General features: G+C 42.1%; 1 pseudogene; it reads left to right on the top strand.

The window, feature by feature from the left end:
• Positions 1-4,648: 4,648 nt before the first annotated feature.
• The window catches only part of LOC112411723 (ras and EF-hand domain-containing protein-like), a 49,837-nt pseudogene continuing 36,342 nt past the window's right edge, over positions 4,649-18,143 (top strand).

The following is an 18,143-nucleotide window of genomic DNA, read 5'->3' as shown; positions in this document are numbered from 1 at the left end:
CCCTGGAACTTTTTAGGTTTCAAAACAAACAACATATTGGAATAGTCTGGAATATTGCAAATCCCTTTTGCCAATTGTAAATATCTTATAAAAATTAACTAATAATTTGTTTATTACTGGAAAACGTGAATTGAGAGCTTAAAAGACAATGAAATATACATTATTTTAAAAAATCATCTCTAAAGGTATTGCATTCTCAACAAATGTGTTGGTAGGCAAGAATTCTATCTCATTGTATGGTGCAAATGTGACCTCTTTTTCTTTTTATAAAGCTAACTTTTCATTTTATTCACTCATCTTCTATAACATTAAAGACTTACAAATTAAGGAATACATGTAACATTAGAAATTCTGATTCTGTATTTCTAATTACTACATTAGTAAAAGATGAGTATCTTAGTTCATTGCTAAGCTGAGGCTCTTGGGTATTGGTGAAAAGAGCCTTATTTGAATATCTCATCCTTTGAATTCTGAATTATATAATGCTTTCCAGAGGAATAGGAATGGTTTTAGAATTTTATAGATCTCTTTCTGACTGATCTTTCGTCTAATTTTGTACTTCTGGAAATAGGAGCTTTAATCTTTTTTGGTCTATAAAAAGGGATTAATATTTTAACATCTTATATAGAATTGGGAACAACTTTCATGTTACACAGAAATGGATATTTCTCCATTATTTTGCATGAATATAAATGTATCTCTGATATAACAATGCACACACTGCATTCCCTAGAGCTAAAAGTAATTTTTGAGTATTTGAGATAAAATTCATAGGCTTCCCTAGGAAAAAATTCATTGTGGTCTTAGAACGTGATCTGCCTACTGTTAGAATACAAATTTTGGAAAAAGTTGAGTGTGTCCTGAGCAGCTCTAAAATAATTAGTAAATTGCTAACAAGGAAATATTGACATAATTATCATTCCAATATTACCGATATTAAAATGAACATAGCTTCCTAATAGCTGTTTATAATTATTTATAATTTATAAATCCTGCCTGTCAAAAAGGCTTTGGGACTTTTTATGGTTAAAACACACACATACACACACACACACACACACACACACACACACATACATACAGCTGAGCAATTCACAATTATACTAAAAAAAAAATTTGATCAGAAACCAACTAGAGAAAGAGCAGAAATGGAACCAAGGTCAAACTGAGTCCCTCAGTTTAACACTAAACATAAGCTGAAATCACTGGCAGGGAAATAAGATGGGAAACATCATGAAACCTTGGTCCTTTTTGCCTTCTAAAAGGAGGCTTGGCAATTCTTCATTAAAGGGAAAATTAATACATTCTAAGCAGAATTTATCATAGGATTCTTCTAAATTGCTGAGGAACCGAAAAACTTAACAACCAGACAAAATTGCACAAGGTTCTGGTCGGTTGGTATTTTCTTATTTTAAAAAATGTTAAATAAGTTACCATTAATAAAGTTTGTGCATTCTTCCTTTATCCTATCACCATTCCCTTGTGATGACTTTAATTCTTCTCCTGTAAGTTGAATTATTATGTTTTTATTGGGTTTGAAGAATTTTTAGAGGCACCGAAGCTACCAGCTGTACCATCACTTCTGACCTGTGCAAAATAAAAGCTTTTATGAAAGAGTCAAAGTATTTCACAACACGTCTGCCCTTACCTGCTAATGTTTTCAGGAAAATAGCACTTCTAGCAACAAAGACTTTGAAAATATTCTTAGTTAAATATGCCCAGAAATTTTCCCAATTAAAATAAGATACAAGATTTTTTGAAGTAACCTTACTTTATTCAGTATTTTGAGTCATAGATTGATCAATAATACGGACATCACTTTAAGTTCTGCCAGCTGCAGATATAAATTATTTTAAAATTTAGATGGAGATAGGTAAGCAAGAGGTAACTGCACATGAAATTTTGACATCTCATACAAAAACAATGCATTTTGCATGCCAAACATCTCTGCCCTCTCCACCCCTCTAAATAATGATAAAGTTAAAAAGTACAGAATTTTAAGTGTTTGTATTTTCTTGCTTGCTTGTAATGCATTTAAATTTTTACCTGAGATTACTATGGTACATTGCAATCTACTTTTCTTCAGTCACTCAATGTATTATGAGACAAGAATAAGTTGAAAGGAATATTTTCTCTCTTATAACTCACAAATATTTAATAGTATACACTCTGGTTTTATACGTACTACAGTGTACTACAGCAATGTCAGATGTGTTGATTTCAGCAGGACTTGTGTCAGGGCATTGCAGTGACTTCTAGGTAGCCCATGTATTCCATAGGGCCCTTTCACAAACTGCAGACAATGCCACACCCTTAGACTTGAGTTACTGTGGAGAATATTTCATGCCAAGGAAATAGTTGTGCACTGCCTTTAGCTGTTTCTGGATGCTAAAATAGAAAATAAATGCCTCCTATTTCTTTTTTCTCCTCTGTTTCCTCTAATTTTTCAAAGTAGTAAGATAGATTATGTAATCTTTGCCTTCCCCTGAGCATATTTCTAGGGATATTCAAAAGCATTCCTTAGTACCTTGTGAGGTACTTTAAATACTTAAAAAGACGAAAAGCAACCCAATAGGACTCCTTTAAGAATCTTTTTATAAGCTGAAGAGTCCTTTCAAAATGTGAGTGATTCCTCAATAGAACAGACTACAAAGTCCAGAAATAAACTCAAATACGTACAGGAATTTAGTATATGCTAAAAGTGGTATTTAAATCCATGGCGAAGAGATTGTTGTATAAATGGTGTTGAGACAACTAGGCAGAAATTCAGAAAAAAATAAAGTTGAATCTACAACTCACACCTGACCCAAAATAAATTCCAGATGAATCAGAGTTTTAATGTGAAAAATAAAACTGTGAAAAAGACTAAAAAAGAAAAGAAAAAAGCATTCCTGTGGCCTGAGCTGACATAGTACATGCTAAGCAATGTCCTTGTAGGCGACAGGTCATAATGAAATTGTGGAAACTTTGGTAGGAAAAGCAGGATCCAACTCTTCCCCTAAGGCTGGGAAATGGTTTGGTTAGGGAGAAGTGAAAAAAGCTAAAGGATGTTTAGTATTTACATTTTGTTATGACAATAAGGAGCTATCAAGTTAGTCATGTAATCAAGTGTGGCATATTTGGGGGACAGGAGGAGCCCTGATGGAGACTAAAGCAGAAATGTTTGTATATACAGTATAAGGTGGGACCAGATTGTAGAGGATTTTGGATGCCCAGATGAAGAGCTTACCCTTGGTTCTCCTTTTACTGGGACACCTCTAGAGGTTGAAGAGCTTGGGTGCAGGCTTTCTCAACATCAGGACTACTGACATTTCTGACCAGATAATTTTTTTGTTATGGGTGGCTGGGCCTGTGCATCATAGGATGTTTAGCAGCATCCCTGGCCTCTACCTACTAGATACTAGCATCTCCCCCTTTTCAAATTGTGACAACCAAAAATGTCTCCAGATATTGCCAAATGTCTCCTGGGGAACAAAATTACCACTGACTGAGAAACACTAAGCTCCAAAATGACAGAATAATTGGTGTTTAAGAAGGACTGTCCAGCTGTGGTTGTGTAGAACGAACAGGAGGTTGGCAGGACAGGAGCCTGAGAGAATGTGTTAGAGGCTAAGTATGGTATATTATTATAGTAAGGGCCTCCAATAAAGTACATCTGCCTGTATTCATGACCTTGTATAATCCCCTCCTCCATTGACTTAGAGCTTGGCCATGTGACTTCCTTTGATCCATGGAATAGCAACAAACATGACACAAGCTGAGGCTTGAAAAGTATTTGTGCATTGGTCCTAAACCTCTTGGAACACTGCCACCATGTGACAAAGCTGGCGTGAGCCTCCTGAAGACACATGTCCAGCTAACAGCCAGCACCAACTTCCAGACGTATGGGTGAGGCGCTCTTAAGACCACGCAGCCACAGTAAAGCTACCATGACTATATGATCCCAGGCAAGCCAGCAGAAAAACCACCTACCTGAGCCCTGCCCAAGTTGATGGCAGTGAGATTATGCAAATAAAATGGCTGCTATTTTAAATCACTAGGTGTTTGTTGTGTTATGATAACTGTTGTGATAACTGGAGTAGATTAAAATCAGTGGAAATGAGAAGGTGTGTACACAGACTTTTGGAATAATCCATGTTTCTTGATGACCCCTCAGTGAAGGGGCTTATTGAAAGGACAAAGCAGGTCAAAGAATATAAGAATTTAGAATTGAGTGCAAAGGTCAGTGTGAGTTAAGGAAGGAAGTTGCAAGAGCAGTCTTCAAGAAAGCATTTCTGGCAAAGCAGTTAAAAATATTAACTTATCTATTTTGAAAAATACAGATATTTATTAATTGCTAACAGAATGATAATGATATTTCAAAGATTCAGTTTAATAAGTATATCTGAAAAGCTTTAAAGGCATTACCGAGGTAATAAGTGGCATTACTGAGGCCACTTTTTACTTTATATGGAAAAATCAGTCTTTAGAATAAACAGGAAAGCACATAAACCCAAAATCAATAACATTTTTATTGCACTAATAATAAAATTCATTCCAATGTATTAGCTATCTACTTGAACAGAACTATATTCACTTAGCAATTAGATTGCTAAGACCAGGGCTTCTTAATAGAATGCCTCTCATAATTTACTAGTTAAATTTACAGATGGCGAATATCAGTGGCATTTACAGCTTGACGGATGCTGTGAGTGTTGACCTTATTTATTGTACTATTCAAGAAGAAACAGTTCTTCAGATGTTTAGCATTTAGCTTCCTGTTTAAGAACATCAGCTTGAAGAAATGTGTCAGTCAAATCCTCTATTTTTATGACACTGAAAACAATCAAAGTAATAAGCAATAGAGAGAATTCAGAATGAGAATAAATGGAATACAGAGTCATTACTAAAAGAAATGGAAATAAATAAAAAAGTCTAAAAGGTGGAGGGAACTGATGTGATAAAGTAAAAATAACCCAAATGCATTTTCACAAGCTATGAGAATCACCAAAGGGAACATAAGTCATAGGACAAAGTGAGGGTCTCTTGAAAATAAGACGAGATTTTTTAAAAGAAGCATAAAAATGAATTTTAAAGATCTTATACCCATTAAGCAGCCAGTATTAAAGAAACAATAATAGCACTGTTGAAATTAAGATCAAAGGGTAACATACATCTGTACATATAATTTCCATAAGATTTGTTTAAAAGCTACCTCAGTCCTTGTTTAAATATTGCTGCCTGTCAAGGACTTTGGTTATTAATTTTCTCAGGTTTTGGAGACAAGAACTGTGAAAAATTATTTGGATTTGAGGATCTGGAAGATCTATGTGATTCCTAATGTGCATTAACTAGTTGGATCTTAATGTTGGACAGGCATGCATTAAAGAAAGCCAGTAAAATCAGAGAATGGGGGTCTTCTGGTAACTGTTGTGTATACAGAAGTTTACCAATTTTCCGGAATCAGAAAAGAATAAAATACACATAACGTTAACCAATTTGGAATCCGACCCCTACTTTCCTTTCCCCTTTCTGTCCAGTTAGCTCTCTACGCTCTTGCCAGCTCTTGACTGACCCGAGTAAACACTGTTTACGCCGAAGAGCCTACTGCTTCACTCTCAGCTCCGGCCGGGCCCCCCAACTCCAAGAGCCCCAAACTCAGGCTCCAGAGCTCCGCACGGGAAGCACAGCCGGAATCCCGGAGGCGTGGGAACCGGAGCTGGGCGCTCCTCCTCCCAGGCTGGGCAGAGCCAGGCCCCGCCGGGAAGGCGCGTGCGGCCACGCCGAGGTCTCAGTCGCAGGCAGGCATTTTTGCGCGGGGTCAGGGGCGCGCTGGCACCGCTCCAGGGCTGGCAGAACGCGAAGCCGCGTCGGAGCGCGCCGTCCCATCCAGGCTCCTCGCCCCGCCCGGAGATTCCCGCCAGTGGCCAAACCAGCCCGACTCGCCGAATTTGCGGCGGCTCCCGGGGTTCAGCAGGTGGCTCCGGACTCCCCGCTGTCGCCACAGCCGGGGCGGACCGCGTGCCCCGTCGCGCCGCGGAGCCCTTTCGGTTGGCCCCACCAGGCGGGACGGAGGCGGACGGGGACCTGGAGGAGCTAGCCGGACTGCGCTCCGTCTTCGCCGCCTGCGAACCGCTCAGGGAAGCTGGAGCGCGAGAATTTCAGCGCGCTGTGGGCGGAGCTGCGCGTGCTGCCGGCCGACGCAGAGGCCGGCTCCGGAGGCTGGAAGCCGACCGCGGCTGCGCCTCACCTTCCAGGAGTTTGCGCTCGGCTTCCGCTGGCCGGCCGCGGGGGACGGCGCCTTGGCTGGGGGCCGCGAGAACCAGGCGGGGTCCGACCCCGGGGACAGCGAGGAGGACGAGGGCGACAAGGACGCGGCGGCGGCTCTGGCCGCCTCCTGGGACGCGGCGAGCCCTGGCTAGACTTGGCAGGACTTCCAGGCACGACTCTGGGACGAGGCCAAGTTCATCCCCAGGTGCGTGTGTAGTTTGGAGGGCGGGAGGTGGTGGTGGTGTTTCCTGTCCTCCCAGGGGCGCTGCCATCTCTCCCTCTTACACGGCGGAGCGTGCAGCCCTCCTAGTCTCTCTCTGAGTTCCTTTTTCTCCATTCACCGACTCGCTTTGACTTCCCCAAGACGAGATGCCCTAGCGTTAAGGAAAGGGAACGCGTTCAGAGTCAGAGTGGGGAGAAAGTTTTACTTGCTCATATCTGAGCCCTGCAAAGGGCACTTTGTTAGTTATACAGGCCAAAGTGAAATCCACAGTCCGGAGAATCTTCCCAGACACTGATTTAGGAGCGCTCCCACTTCTCAACGACTTGATTGCGGCACCTTCTACTCCAGGCCTCCTGGATGCACCTGAGCGGCACCTGAGCCATGACCCGGGCTGTTAGCCAGTTTGGCTTTCTCTATAGCAGTTTTTGTACTCCCTGTTTTCCTGCTACTACATAGAAAACAAGACATTGTTGTGCATTTATATTGCTGCACACAGATATTCATTGATGCCTACAATTTTACAAGCTCATTTGTTTGATTTTCAGAATTAAACAGGGTCGTAGACTTTCTTATCTCTGATTGATGGAGAAATTTAGACCTAAAGACGTTAAGGGACTTGCCCAGTTAATAAAAGAGCAGCATTTAATCCCAGATGTTGTAAACTGAGAGTGAAAACTCTCGCTTTTTATATCACAGAATAAAATGATAAAATCATGAAAAATAAACTCTCTACTCTTATGGCTCTGACAGAAGTAACATAACATCAAGTTACTTAATTCTCAGGCGAAAGGGAATGGCTGCAGGTTTAGGGCATAGAGGGAAAGATAGTTGGGTTTTATTGAGATTAATTTCCATCTGTCTCTGCCAGGAGTCTTGGTATGTCTTGAGCTATTTTCACTTCTTCCTCAGGCGCTACAAGCGTGTTAATACTATAAAATGGTTTTCTGCTCTCTGGATTTCCGTTGAAATTTTATGGATCTCTGGCTGTCATGATTAGGAAGGTCTGAAAGGCATCATTTTGGTTGGCAGTTCACATATTTGAGACATATGACTCAGAAAAGGAAATAGCCCTGGAAGGCAGCAGTGGCCTGGCTCACCCATTAACCGCTTAGACCTGCAGGGCTGGGAGTCCTCACTTCTTCCTCCGGACAGCCTCTCCCCGCAGTTTGGAGAGTTCGAGAATACTGGGCATAGAAAGTGGCTCATTGCAGTATAAGATGGATTGTGTGGAGAAAGTGTGTGTGATACCCATCTTTTCTATTATTTACAAATGAGTGAAAATGCAGTGTCTCCACCAAGGAAGTAGAAAAATTTAAACTTTGCTATAGGCCATATATACTTCGAATCATCTTTCATGTGTAACTTGGTTTGGGTCCAGCTAGTTAATAAAGGTAACAATATTAAGAATAAGGAAAGGTAAGCCCACACCACATTTTATACACACACACACACACACACACACACACACACACACACTGAACTACTTTTCAGAGTTGTCAAGTCTCAGCAGCAAATATATGACACAACCTTTAAATGATCAAAATGACCTTCTTAGGATCAGCATACAAACCAGGACTTAATACCATTGGTGACATTATTATTATCACAATGCTTTTCCAACTCTTCAGAAGTTATTAAATTTAATGGCACCAATGTCATCTGGTAGACTTGTGTCCTAAGCCCCACCCCCATCTTCTGCGAGATTAACAGGTACAATATTTGCCTTCCTGTACTTGTTCAAGTGGAAAAGAAATAAACAGAGTTGCTTCATCTGACTGTTCACATGGCAGCCATCAGCTGTTTTGGTAAATTGGGTTGCTTCTATTCCATGTCCTCATACAGCTGTTCACCTTCCCTTCCTCCCATTCAAATGTGATAAAAAATCTTTTGTTATTGACAGTGCTGTTGCCATTATTTCAGCCAAATTAATCCTGCAAACATCAGAGTGCCTGTTTTGTGCCAGGCACTGTCTTATGTACTGTCCTAGGTCCCTGGAGACAAAGAGAAAGAGGAGACGTAGTTCATGCCCTCAGGAAGTTCATAGGGTGGGTTAAACATTTCTCAAAAATTTCATCGAAGAACTTGTAAAGGCAAGAGAGTTATTTGCAGGAAACACCGTGTATTGTGGGCATAGCCTGACACACTGCCCACAAGCAGGAGCTTTCTTTGAAGTCTTGAGTTTTTATCTTAAAAAAATCATGCATTTGTTCATTTTACTCTATAATATATTGGGGCTTGTTTTAATCTAAAATGTTATATTTCCTTTCAAGGGGAAAATTGTCTCTCTGGGAAGGTGTGCCATTTCATCTGGTGGCTTAGTTTCCCACCTGGCACTCCATCTTCCCCCAGGTGACCCTGTCCCATGCCTATCCTAGGAGGATTCATGTACAGTTTGAGGAGAACAGATATCAGATAGTATAAGAATGTTTGGTTCCTGTAGAGGAAAACGTGGTGGCGATTTCCATTTCAAAGATCATTCAAGCTCTTAGATCAAAATATTAAGCAAATTTGGGTTAAATTCCTCAGTTATCAATAATTGCGATATTAGAGAGAAAATAACATTGCATTGGGAAAGAATAAAAATGGTCTCTGGGATGTGTTAACACATTCTTAAGTTCGTTTTCTCTTATAATACTGAGGGACTCCTTTCCTTAAAGGCTGGGGACGGGAGTGTCCGAGTGACCTGTTGAGTTGGGCAGGTGTAATGGTCCAGAGGGTCAGGATGGGCCGTCACCACTTCCTAGTAAGCTAGAACTAGGTCAGCCAGCAGGTGAAACCAGAATGGGCAAGGTGATGTAGCTGTGTAAGAGAATTCTGGAAGGAGGATTGCATCAGGCCAAGAAAAATCCATCACGTGGGGAGAGGATGTCTGGGGAGAAGCAGAGAGCAGACTTGTAATAACCTAGTCTAGCCAGTTTCTGGTGCCAGGGACATTCGCTTGGTGAAAGCAAGGTTGGTACCCAGTACGATAAGTGTACTCAATAAATACTTGCTGAATGAATCGAATAAGCCCGTGTTCTTTGATCCCTCGCTCCGTATACTGAGAATGCAGTTAGCTCATGCTGGGTGTGATCTCCTCATTTCTTTTGTTGGTTCCCTCCCTATACTTTCAAGTTCCTAGTGAGCGCTGGTGTGTTCTGAGACTGGCAAGGAGAGAAGTATATAGGGGGTGTGTGTGTGTGTGTGTGTGTGCGTGCGTGCGCACGCACGCACACATTGAGCATTTGACTGAGGCAAGGGCATAACAGGAATTCATTTCTCTCCTCTAATCAGAGCTGAAGCTTTTCAGAGTTTTCTCAGTTCCATTTGTAGTGATAGCGATTGTCATTTGTGGACTGATTCACGTTGATAAATTAACTTGGAACCCCGCATTCTTAGAAACAGAAACACAAGGGTCCAGCTGGCACTGGAACCACAATGGGTTTGTGCATGGGCACTGGTTGTGCCACAATGGCCAGACCAGGGACAGACCCAGGGTGGGTGCATCTGGTGTAACAGGGGTTAGTGTGATTGGTGACCTGCCAGACAGGGCTAGGGTGGGATTTGTTCAGGTGCCAAAATTGGACCCATGCTGTCAGCTGTTTCACGTGATTTGCACCTTTTCTACACACACAATGTTGAAGAGGACTCTTTTGTTGAATAATTTAGAAGCAAGAAACTTAATGGAGAAGGAACCAAAACTACCCCTGTGTGACCTGTATATGGGTTGTCAAAATGGTTTACTTCAGCATGTCTGTACAACTATAAAGATGATGACTAAAATAGAGAGGAAAAGAGCAACAGTTGAACACCAGTCCCACTTCACTAGATTTTTTAAAACACATAGCTACAAGTACACAGAGGCGTGGTTTCAGCATCGGTCAGCGTTTCCTTTACATTTCCCTTTCTCGGGTTCCACTTTAGGGCTTTTCCCTCTAATCGTCTTCTTTTGCAATAGTGCAGTTGCTTCATAAACCCACTTTACCTACATGGTGTGGTGCTTTGCAAGATGAGAACGGAAGAGAGGAGAGGTGGACGCAAAGAGAGAAATAAACACAGAGAGTGATCTGGAGACACAGAGGGAGAGGGACAGGGTGAGAGGGGGCAGAAGACGAGCAGACGGATGGAGGGACACTGACTGATTGATTAGATAGTGCCTCAGTTTCCCTTCTCTTCCCACTCAATGAGAATGGCCCCGAGGCAGCTTGAGATGCAAGAGTTAAATCAGCTCTTCTCTGGTTGATCTCAGCTCTTGAGTATCTTCCAAATGTGAGCATCTGGGTGCTTTTGGACTGTGTTTGTAGTGTTTGAAGATAAATATTTTTTTTTCACTCATATGGCCAGTAATATCTTGTGCTCTCCAAGGAGATAAAGATTTGTTTCAGCCTTGAGGCATGATGGTGGGTTGAGCCTCGGTCCTGGAAGAGTGTTTTGTTTTTTTTTTTTAATACAGTATTTATTTTTAAATGTTTTTATTTATTTATTTTTGACTGCATTGCATCTTCGTTGCTGCACTCGGGCTTTCTCTAGTTGCGGCAAGAGGGAGCTAATCTTCGTTGTGATGCACGGGCTTCTCTTTGTGGTGGCTTCTCATTGTCGTGGCTTCTGTTGTTGCGGAGCACAGGCTCTAGAGCACAGGCTCAGTAGCTCTGGCATGCGGGCTCAGTAGTTGTGGCTCATGGGTTCTAGAGTGCAGGCTCAGTAGTTGTGGTGCTCTGCGGCATGTGGGATCTTCCTGGGCCAGGGCTTGAACCCCTGTTCCCTGCATTGGCAGGCGGATTCTTAACCACTGCGCCACCGAGTGTTTTTGACTGTGTGTAATGCTTTCCTTTGGCCCTGGCTTTGGGGCCTATCAGTGTGCTAGCCACAGGCTTTCCAGAGATTCTCTGCCTTTTATGCACTCAGAACTGGAGATGTATAGAGACAGATGCATAAAGATCTATCTATCTATCTATATCTTTATCTGTATATCTCTCTATATATCTTTATTTTCTAATTGTTGCTGGGTTGTTGCTTTTTGTTTTTTCCCTTCAATATATCCTCTGTCACAATTATATGTGTCATTACTGCTGAGTGGGAGAAGCCTACCTGTCTGTGAAAACCATAGACTACCTTGAACCTTCCAAACCTTGCGCCTGGGCCTGGCAGGAATCTGTGTGTGGCTTAGTTTTTCTGAGCTCTGCTTGCTGGTGGTGACCCCGTCTGGTTCTGATATTTGAGTTTCATCTCAAGATAGTAACTTCTTTTTGGCCTCCTGGCCCCAGAAAGGTATTCTGGCCTGCTCTGACCCTCAGATCTCACTGTTTGTTCCGAGCTTTGCTGTCAGATTTTGATGAGAGCTTGTTTACTCTGCCTTATGGTGTGGACAAAAAGAGAAAGGCTTAGGGGCTTCCCTGGTGGCGCAGTGGTTGAGAGTCTGCCTGCAGATGCAGGGGACACGGGTTTGTGCCCTGGTCCGGGGGGATCCCACATGCCGCAGAGTGGCTGGACCCGTGAGCCATGGCCGCTGAGCCTGCGCGTCCGGAGCCTGTGCTCCGCAACGGGAGAGGCCACAACAGTGAGAGGCCCGCGTACCGCAAAAAAAAAAAAAAAAAAAAAAAAAAGAGAAAGGCTTAAAATGAGGTATCATTGGAAGACTACGCTCTAAGAGCCGCAGACTCTTCTCTGGCTTGGCTTTTAACCTGAAGTTTTCATTTACTCCTATCCTGAATCACTGTTGAAATTCACAGTCATACTGCTCCTGTCACTTTGAGCATGTAAACATCTTTACCTGTTTCTCAGTTTGTTCCCAGGTTACATGATCTTATTTCATTTGTAAAATGGAAGTGGTTGAAACAGGCTAATGTGCTGTGAATGGAAGCTTAGAGGCTGACGGTGGAGAGAGCTTTTAGGTGATGGGGAAGGTTAGGATGCTGTAGTGATTCAGATGTCTGCTTTCTTCTCCTAAGAGGGTATATACAGTATACCTTCTTGCTTCATGTGTAGCTTGGTAAAGTTTAGGTAGGGTCTGACAGCGGTATATTGTTGGAAGGAAGAAATGGGAAGAGGTTATTTATCATGATACTCGGGCTTCTCCTATCTGACTATTAGTCTCATGCCATGTTGTAAAATGGGAAGTAAACACTGTTTCCCAGAGGAAAGTTGTAATGGTGGAATGACACATATGATTTCATAGAAATTAGTTCCTCAAAAAAACAGTTTCATGGGACTTCCTTGGTGGTCCAGTGGTTAAGACTCTGTGCTTCCAGTGCAGGGGGCAGGGTTCGATTACTGGTCGGGGAACTAAGATCCGAGATGCCGCACGGCCCAGCCAAAAATTTAAAAAACAAACAAAAAACCAAGAAAAACAGTTTCATTGCTTCAACTGGTAAGTGTTTGGGGTCTTCCAAATTATAATTGCTTTTGTCAGAGTAATTATAAAAAGAGGAAAGTGAATTTAAACCTTAAGGCCTTCATTTGTATGTCTTATAAAGATATATAGATGCAGTAGCTCAGACATGTTTCTTTAATTCCCTCAGTGTTCATGTGCCTGCCAGTGTCCCAGGCACTAGAGTGACCCTGACCTTCAAGAAGCTTATTGTTTCACCTTTTAAAATATCTAGGAGTTTCTAACACCTGAAGGACCTGGGATGCAGTATAATAAATGGAAAAATACCTCTGGTCACATCCTCGGACTATGGACATTTCATGTCAAGAATGTTTCTCCAATCAGGGGCCCTTTGGGTCTTGTATGCTTTGGGAGTCTTAGAAGACCCAATATTTTTGTTTTCATTTTGTGTTATCATTATATGCTAATATAAAACAAATTATTTGGAGCACATTTGCAATCACCTGGATGACGCTTGCATGACAGATCTGGCTACAGCATTTCAAAACCTGCCTCTTTGTTTCAGACTGGTTATGCGGCACCCACAGCCCCACTTGTCATGGGCTGATGAGGAAGGCACAGCAGTGGGCTTAGTAAGTGATGTGTCCGTGTAAAATGAAACTGATTGACAACATAGAGTGTTGGAGTCTCTGTGTTCTCAATGGAAAAGTGATGGGGAATGGGGTTTTGATCTTGTAAATGTAACTCAAAAGTGCAGCACACAAGCTGTGTGTCAGTGCCTACTGACATTAGCTGTGGGTATGTAGTTTCAGTGGAAGTGCATCCCTTGTTGGATTAAATGAATGTTGTTAATTATCATTCCATTGATTTTCAAACGTGTGTTGGGCACATTAATGTTTTGGAACTATAAGTATAATTAGTTTATATCTGTTTATGTTCGTTCGTAGTTCGTAACATGATATAGACAATATTTACGTCAACTCTGCAATCCATCGGGGGTATTTTCTTTAATAAGGTCTACATGTTAGTCAAGTGTGAGAAATACTGTTCTAAAAGGACTTGAACTCCTCAAGAACTATAAAAGATTGAAAACATTAGTTTCTCCATTTTTCGTTGCTTATCGATCTTGTCCATCATTTAAATTGAGGGCAAAAATATTGTGGAAGAAGTTCATCTTAAATTGGTCCCAGTCTTAAGGATCATGTCTGTCATTTGCCCACAGAAGAAACTCTTCGTGCTTTTTTCCTATGTCATTCATTTTAATTACTTCATTTAAAAAAGATTTTTTTTGTATCCACGTGTGCCTGGGACTATGCTAGGAACTGGGTGCTTAAAAATCATACCCCGTCGAAAATCAGAGTTTCTTGGCCAGCCGCTCCCTCTCCAGAGGCACCGGTGAGTGTGACGAACAGGAAGAGTCATGAGGTGGGTGGTCTGGGTCCAGGTCTCACTGGGGGTCGGAAATCAAGCACACCTGCTAAATTCAGGCAGTATTTTCCTCTCTCCAGTAGAGACGTTATCTCCACTTATCTTGTGTGGTGATGATACAGTTTCAACGAGAGAGATTCTAGGTCCTGGTCAGATCATCTTCAGGTTCCCATCTTCACCATCCCGTGGGCTGTGACTGATGTCAAGGAGAGGGGCTCACAAACTCAGAGGCCTCCGCGGCCAGGCAGGTAACACTGACCCGATAGAATGGAGTTGGGGCCCAGTAGCAGCCTCTGCTTTATCTGCTGGGGGGACGGACAGATGCTGACAGGCAGGATATAGGCCCAGTGTTGCCAGCGATGCCAGCTTATAAAGAATGGTGAAACATCCAGCTTTTAAGTAGAAATTTCTAATTTTGCGTACTCCGTGAGGTGGGAAAGATACCATTTCCAGTTTGCAACCCCTGTTTCCTACCTGTGAATATGCCCTGGTAAATTCAAGTGTCAGTTGTGATCCTGCCCTGAAGATCGGTGAACATGTGGTTCCATGGTGCCCTTAGACCTTTAATCGTGTTACTTCCCCCCCTTTCAAGTTTGTGGGATCATATTTTGACCCAAAGATAGTCTATCTTTACTCTCTTTTTTGCTCTTGGATATTCTTAGCATTTCAGAGTTACCTTGTTCAGGCTCAACAGGTGGTGCTGTACAATATTTTCTACCTCCAGGTGATGCTGCTCTGATAGTGTGTCCTTGGGGGAGGAGGGCTGAGCACTGAGATATCCAGAACACCTTTTCCCCTGATGTCTTTCCTTCTCTTCATTTGAAGCTGGAAGTACTTGTCTGTCACAGTTTTAAGACAGGTAAAAAAATCAATTGGAATGGAATGATTTCTGATCAAAAATAAGGGAACTTAGTGATGAGAGGTCATATTTTCTGGTACCACAATGGCGTTTCCTTTCATTGCTGGAATATTTTGTCCTTCAGGCAAAAAAATTTTTGAGGAGATGAAAAGATGCTCAACATCACTAATCATCAGAGGAATGCAGATCAAAACCACAGTGAAATATTGCCTCATACCTGTTATGATGGCTGTTATTAAAAACACAGAAGGTAATAAGTGCAAGTTAGAATGTGGAGAAATTGGGAGCCTGTACACTGTTGGTGGGAATGTAAAGTAGTGCAGCCGCTATGGAAAACAGTATGCAGGTTCCTCCAAAAAGTTGAAAATAGAACTACCGTATGATCCAGCAATCCCACTTCTGCATGTATATCCAAAAGGATTGAGATCAGGATCTTGAAGAGATATCTGCACTCCCATGATCATTGCAATACTATTCACAATAGCTAAGAGTTGGAAACAGCTGAAGTGTCCATTGACAGATGAATGAATAAAGAAAATGGGGTGTATACATACAGTGGAATATCACTCAGCTTTAAAAAAAAGAAGGAACTTCTGCAGTATGTGACAACATGGGTGAACCTTGAGGACCTTATGCTAAGTGAAATAAACCAGTCACAGAAGGACCAATAATGTATAATTCCACTTACATGAGGTATCAAAATAGCCAACTCTTAGAAAGTAGCATGGTGGTTGGCAGGGGTTGGGGGATTGGGAAATGAAGAGTCGCTGTTCCGTGGGTTAGAGAGTTTCAGTCGTTCAACGTGAACAAGCTCTAGAGATCTGCTCTGCAACAGTGTGCATGTAGGTGACAGTACCGCACACTTACAAGTTTGTCAAGAAGGTAGATTTCACATTATATGTTTCTTAACCACAAGAAAAGAAAAACTATGGAAATATGAAATTTCTTTTTTATAGAGATAAGAAATTTGGATAGCTACAAAAGCTCTGTGTCTTGTAATTTTTGTCGGCCCCAAATACAGGCTCCATCAAGAGTTTCCCCTTAAATGTACTCATACCTGTCCTTTTCAGGTGACCAGGCGGAAGCACTCCAGATAAAGAGATTCTGAGAGCTCCATCCCACCGCCCCCCGCCACCGCCCCACACTCCTGGCAACCACTCTCTTCAATTTCTTTTTTTTTTTTAATTTCAAGTTTTAAAAATTTGGGGGGACATTCTGGGGAATGTTCAGCCACGATACCCTCTTGTGATCATTTACAACTACACAGTTATGGAGCACGCTCAAGTGGGCATTTTGTCATAATGGTATCTCTGACCTAGAGTGTTTTTGTTTGCTTGTTTGTTTTAATGTCTGGCTAGAAAACAAAAAAGTGCAAGTGAGTTATTCATTTTGAAACCTGAATGCAGTGGTGGAAGTCTCCCCTGCTGTGAGCCACCTGTGGCTGCCCGGTCCCGAGGTGGAGGGTCAGGGGGGTTGAGGCAGCATGTGCTGGCTTGTTGCCCATCTCCTTAGGCGTGGTGGCCGCACAGTTCATCCCCTGATGTGACACAGTCACGCTGTAATTCTTGCTCCTAAAGAGCAGAGTTACAGTCTGCTCTGGCTGAGGCAGAAGAACTTCTGAGGAGTCAACTGACATTTGCTTAGAAAATCCGTGTTTTAGGACATTTGTATGTCATGTTTTCTGACAGACATGCCGTAAACTAGTGTTAGTGTTGGTGATGCAAATACTTTTCCTTTTCCTCCTTGGGGATCTGTTGGCATAGCCTGTACTTCAGTCTGGCAGATATGAGTAGCTTGGGGATGTTAGTGAATGAATTATAGCGCATGCATTTTTGCTCTAACGTAGTATGTGCATTCCAGAAAAACCTAATATTCTGCAAACACACACAAGACATATATAAAAAAAAAAGTAGGAATGGGGCCGACCTCTCCCTATCTGTACAGCTTTGCAACCGGAATACTCAAAAACAGTAACAATCCTAATAAGATATAAGCACAATAAAAAAAAACCCTACGTTACATTCTTAATCGACAGAGACATGCAGCAGTCCAGAATCCCAGTCCAGCATAAACTGTAGATGTTTTAAACAGTGAAAATATAGGATTTTGCAGTTTATTTATTTATCTTTTTACGGTGAAGGTAACTTGATAGATGGAGGTATATGGGTTGTGGCTGCCAAGTTACGGGAACAAGGACAAAATGAACAAACACAAAGCATGTGGAATGTCTGTGTCAGGAAGAAGTCCCCGGGGAGTGGGCACCGTGCCTAGCACTGGGTTCGCTTGCAGCGGCTGCCTTCAGTGGCGGTAATAGGCTTGCGTTGGGTGGCTGTTACTTGGGCGCAGAGCACTGACATGCTGGGAAATGCAACTTCCACTTCTGCATCTCTCACCTATTGACCTAGGGGATGAGCTAATTGATGCTCTAGGAACATGTACTCTGTCTGAGCAGTCCTAGTCTTGAGTACAAATTCATGGGAGGCTAAAGGAAGGCACCGAACCAGAAATGAGCGTTAGATTGATTCCATGTGTACAGATCTGGAGGTTTTATATTGGTCTAAAAAGATAATGTATTGCCTCTCTCCTAAAAGATTTCAGTGAATAAGCTGTCTTTGGACTAATAAACTCTGTCCACAGAAGTCCTCTGATCTAGTAGACAGGCTGTTACAATCCTAATGAGCCCTGTGAGAATTAAAATGTTATATTATGTGAGCATTTGGGCCCTTAAAAAGTGGCCCATTCTGTTGAATGCTATTTAAAATTAAAGTTCTCATTCAGCAGCTGAATAAGAATTCAGTTCTTCTTGAGTTCAACTTATTCAACCAAGTAAGCTGAATAATCTTACTCAACTCTTTTAAGCAGTGCTAACATATATTCACTGCGAAGCTGTTGTATTTGTTTATGTGATAAACTCCAACGAAAGTACAATGACATAACCCATTATGTTAGGGTTCTCCGGAGAAACAGAACCAGTAAGATGTGAGTGTGTGTGTGTGTGTGTGTGTGTGTGTGTGTGTGTGTGTGTATAGAGGCGGCGGCTGGGGGTGGATTTATTTTAAGGAATTAGCTCACACAAT

Source organism: Neophocaena asiaeorientalis, unplaced genomic scaffold (genome assembly GCF_003031525.2).
Source record: "Neophocaena asiaeorientalis asiaeorientalis breed wild unplaced genomic scaffold, Neophocaena_asiaeorientalis_V1.1 scaffold449, whole genome shotgun sequence".
Taxonomy (NCBI): Eukaryota; Metazoa; Chordata; class Mammalia; order Artiodactyla; family Phocoenidae; genus Neophocaena; species Neophocaena asiaeorientalis.
Note: the sequence above shows the minus strand (reverse complement) of the source record. Positions and strands in the feature narration are given on the sequence as shown.